The 5000-nt window shown below is 46.1% G+C and overlaps 2 non-coding genes across 2 annotated transcripts in view; one reads left to right on the plus strand and one right to left on the minus strand.

Annotated features, from left to right (window-relative positions):
• Positions 1–778: 778 nt before the first annotated feature.
• On the minus strand, positions 779–897 carry LOC139432569 (5S ribosomal RNA). Its single transcript, XR_011642313.1, has one exon. It is a non-coding gene; the product is annotated as a 5S ribosomal RNA (ribosomal RNA).
• A 3610-nt stretch (positions 898–4507) lies between these two features.
• LOC139432571 (small subunit ribosomal RNA) overlaps positions 4508–5000 on the plus strand; it is a 1927-nt gene continuing 1434 nt past the window's right edge. Inside the window, exon 1 of the ribosomal RNA XR_011642315.1 lies at positions 4508–5000. This exon is cut by the window's right edge and continues 1434 nt beyond it. This is a non-coding gene — a ribosomal RNA (small subunit ribosomal RNA).

The following is a 5000-nucleotide window of genomic DNA, read 5'->3' on the forward strand; positions in this document are numbered from 1 at the left end:
CTGCTCTTGCTCGGACATTACCGCCGGGCGATAACCGATTTTACATTCCCACTGAATAGTAGGAACTTGGAAAAAAAAATTTTTTTTTCCTTTTTTTTGTCGTTTACTTTTTTTCTTTTCTGCGTTCTTCGATGATGGTTGATTTCGTCTCACGTTTGATACCTGGGTCGACCGTTCCTTCGTGACCTTTCCGTTGATTATGACTGGTATCTTTAGTATTCGTATTCTTACGATAGTTTCTGAATTTCGCCACGACTCCGTTTAGCATTTTGTTCTCTTGTTACTGGATATACTAACTAACAACGAATAATACGGTAGGAGATTTTATGTGAATTATATTTCTTTTATAGCATGTATTTACTATTTTCTTGTAATATTGTCCTGTAATTGATCTTTGTTGCGAAATAAAGTGAATTATTATTATTATTACTGTTGGTGATATTTTGGGATTTTGGGAACAACATGTATTTATTAAAATAAATATATTTTGATTTGTAATAAAATTTAAAAACAAAAACGGTATGTTAAATAATATTTTACCGCTACATATTTTATTTGGCCCTCTCCGTCCATAACAGCCTAAAACTAACAATATAAAATAATAAAATACATAAACAATCTCACGGAAAACAAACGAATTTACAACAAAGGTGTCGAATCGAAAGGTAATAAGCGAAAACGGTATAAGTAAGTAAAGTTATCCTTAAATTTACGATTGAAACGGTAAAAACTGCTATTATATTTATGTTATAAATTATCGAAAGAAATAACACAAAAAAGGCAACGGCACGCGGTGTTCCCAAGCGGTCACCCATCCAAGTACTAACCGCGCCCGACATTGCTTAACTTCGGTGATCGGACGAGAACCGGTACGTTCAATGTGGTATGGCCGTTGCCTATAGTTAATGCTTTACTGCGGCTTACGTTTGTCCGCAAGTCGAAGCAACTCACTGCAACGCAATGCACATCGAAAACCCGGTCCGACCGATGCACCGCACGTTCGTACCTGAGCAGCAATGCGTGGAACTGTGCGGCACATTTTAGACCCGCGGTGCAACTCATTGTACGTCACGACAAGTCGAAGCAGCGCACTGCTACGTAATGCACATCGATAACCCGGGCCGACCGATTGCAACGCACGTACGTACCCGAGTAACAATGCGTGGAACTGTGTCACACTGCGCGGTACATTGTCGACCTGCGCTGCAACTCAATGCACATCACGGCAAATCGAAGCGATGAGACGCCGGACCCGTTTCCCGTTCCCATACGAACTCGTACCATCGAGAAGTTGAACTATTTTAGAAATTAAATTTTTTTTTTTCTATTTCCCACTGAATAGTACCGACTTTCAATGCAGTCCGTCCGACCGCGTATCCCACTGAATAGTACAGACTTTTAATGCAGTCCGTCCGACCGCGTATCCCACTGAATAGTACAGACTTTCAATGCAGTCCGTCCGACCGCGTATCCCACTGAATAGTACAGACTTTCAATGCAGTCCGTCCGACCGCGTATCCCACTGAATAGTACAGACTTTCAATGCAGTCCGTCCGACCGCGTATCCCACTGAATAGTACAGACTTTCAATGCAGTCCGTCCGACCGCGTATCCCACTGAATAGTACAGACTTTTAATGCAGTCCGTCCGACCGCGTATCCCACTGAATAGTACAGACTTTTAATGCAGTCCGTCCGACCGCGTATCCCACTGAATAGTACAGACTTTCAATGCAGTCCGTCCGACCGCGTATCCCACTGAATAGTACAGACTTTCAATGCAGTCCGTCCGACCGCGTATCCCACTGAATAGTACAGACTTTTAATGCAGTCCGTCCGACCGCGTATCCCACTGAATAGTACAGACTTTTAATGCAGTCCGTCCGACCGCGTATCCCACTGAATAGTACAGACTTTCAATGCAGTCCGTCCGACCGCGTATCCCACTGAATAGTACAGACTTTTAATGCAGTCCGTCCGACCGCGTATCCCACTGAATAGTACAGACTTTCAATGCAGTCCGTCCGACCGCGTATCCCACTGAATAGTACAGACTTTTAATGCAGTCCGTCCGACCGCGTATCCCACTGAATAGTACAGACTTTTAATGCAGTCCGGCTAACAGTTTGCGCTGCAACTCATTGCACATCACTGCAAATCGAGGCAACTCACTGCAACGCAATGCTCATCGAGGAATCGGAACGACCGACCGATGCATCGCACGTTCGTACCCGAGCAGCAATGCGTGGAACTGCGTGGAACTGTGTCACACTGTGCGGCACATTGTCGACCTGCGTTGCAACTCAATGCACATCACGGCAAATCGAAGCGACGAGACTCCGGAGCCGTTTTCCGTTCGCATACGAACTCGTACCATCCAGAAGTTAAACTATTTTAGAAATTTAATTTTTTCTATTTCCCACTGAATAGTACCGACTTTCAATGCAATCCGGCTAACCGGGTATCAGTTCGACGTTAAAGTATTTTAGAAATTTAATTTTTTCATTTCCCACTGAATAGTACCGACTTTTAATGCAATCCGGCCAACCGCGTATCCCACTGAATAGTACCGACTTTTAATGCAATCCGGCTAACCGGGTATCCCACTGAATAGTACCGACATTTAATGCAGTCCGGCTAATTGTTTTATCAAAAGTAGGAAAAAATTTATTTATATCGCCCGTCGTAAAAGTTACATCCGCCGTTAAGGATTTTACGGGGCCCGACCGCTCTAGCGTGCGAGCGGGCGATGCAGCGCGCGCTCACAGCGCCCGAACCGAACGACATAACGACAGACCATGGTTCCGTGGTAACTATAGGAGGTCGGTCCGTCAGGATCGGTCTCCGCCGGCGAGATGCGATATGTACGTTCTAACGACCCGACGCGTTGCAATATGTGCTGAAGTGAGTGCTGTTAGGGTTTCGCTGCGTATTTTAGAGGTTTATTTTACGTTTTTCAACGGAAGTATAGAAGTGCAATTGTGTGTGCTGAATCCTCTAACCGTCGCTAGCGTTTCCCAGATTTTTGTGCAGGCGTTGGTCAGTTTTCTCCCGTCGTCGTTTCGAGTGCTAAAGTGAGTGCTGATATATACGGAACGGCGGCGTTAGAGGTCTTCTTTTAGAATTTGCTAAATGTACGTTCTAGCCGACCCGACACGTTGTATTAAGTGCTAATGTGAGTGCTGCTCGGGTTTCGTTGCGTTATTTTAGAGGTTTATTTTACGTTTTTCAACGGAAATATAGAAGTACAAACCTGTGTGTGCTGGGCCTCTCTAATCTTCGCAAGCGTTTCCCTGATTTGCGTCTTAGTCTCCCGTCGTCGTTTCGAGTGCTAAAGTGAGTGCTGATATATACGGAACGGCGGTGTCGAGGTCTATAGAAGTGCTGTGGTGAGCGCTGGTCCGCAAAACAACGGGGGAGAAAACGGGCGGTCGTTATTTATCTCTGGTTTTCGGAAGATTTACCTTTGATATACTAGTGCATTATTTTTATATCGGGACTCTTTTCTTCGATGACGACAGCTCGCTGTTATTAGAAGATGTTACAAGACCGCCGATGCATACGCCGCGCTAGAAAGTGACAGCTTGTCCGCGGGGCAGTCCGATCGCAATATGCGTCAGATGTCTCTTGTGCGGGTACGAATAAAAAGCGTTCAATCGCTGGTCGACTTTGTCGAAAAAAATCATGCAACGACTCCGAATATTTATCCGAGCGAAAGATTTATACGTCTCAAATTTTCCAAGACGCTTTCAATCTAGCGACGAATGTGTCCGAGAATGTGAAAGCTGTTTGCGGACGAAAGTAAAGTCCGATGAAATTGAATTTATTTGTTAAGAGGAGAAGCCGAGGCGGGTAAAAGGAGGAGAGGTTTTATCGTAGCGCCGGGTAACTAAATTTCGATTTAGGATCCTTGTGTCGCGGCGCTCAAATCCTCCGTCGAAGCTCTTTATCTTTCAAATACAATAAAATATAACACGTTTGGTCGGCCCGCGTTCGTCGCGGTCGGCTGTGTTTAGCGTCCGATAAACGGGCGACGAGCGAAAACTCTCTACATACACACGTGAACACGCCACCCCCGTCGTCCTGTACTGCGTGCGTAGGTTGGAGTTGTGTGTATGTTTTGCGTGGACGGTTAGTCGCAGTTTTTCAACGCTTGTTCGTCTGTTCGCGGAGATTCACGTTTTACGGGACGAAGCAACGACAAAATTATCGTCGTCGGTGGTTTTTGTGTTGTTTCGGCAGCAGGAAGCCAGCGGTCGCGGGTGGACAGTCTAGAGTTTTATTGTGCGTGTAGTACGTCGTTAGTAGTTCTTTAAGTTGAGCAGCGGCAAGCGTAGCCCTTCCTTCTTCCGACACTTTTAGTTGTGGTAGATTTGTGTTAAGAGGCGCGCGCTCCGGACTACCACTGCTACGCCCACCTCTACGACGCACCGTAGCGATCGCAACCGTCGTCGTCGTCGTTGTTCTTCTACCGTATTGTCGTGTTCTACGTTCGAACGGCTAACAGTTCCCTGGTTGATCCTGCCAGTAGTCATATGCTTGTCTCAAAGATTAAGCCATGCATGTCTCAGTACAAGCCAAATTAAGGTGAAACCGCGAAAGGCTCATTAAATCAGTTATGGTTCCTTAGATCGTACACACATTTACTTGGATAACTGTGGTAATTCTAGAGCTAATACATGCAAACAGAGCTCCGACCGGAGACGGAAGGAGCGCTTTTATTAGATCAAAACCAATCGGTGGCGGGTTAAACCGTCACCGTACACCTTGGTGACTCTGAATAACTTTTTGCTGATCGCACGGTCTCGCACCGGCGACGCATCTTTCAAATGTCTGCCTTATCAACTGTCGATGGTAGGTTCTGCGCCTACCATGGTTGTAACGGGTAACGGGGAATCAGGGTTCGATTCCGGAGAGGGAGCCTGAGAAACGGCTACCACATCCAAGGAAGGCAGCAGGCGCGCAAATTACCCACTCCCGGCACGGGGAGGTAGTGACGAA

This window comes from Onthophagus taurus, unplaced genomic scaffold, assembly GCF_036711975.1.
Source record: "Onthophagus taurus isolate NC unplaced genomic scaffold, IU_Otau_3.0 ScKx7SY_30, whole genome shotgun sequence".
NCBI classification, from domain to species: domain Eukaryota; kingdom Metazoa; phylum Arthropoda; class Insecta; order Coleoptera; family Scarabaeidae; genus Onthophagus; species Onthophagus taurus.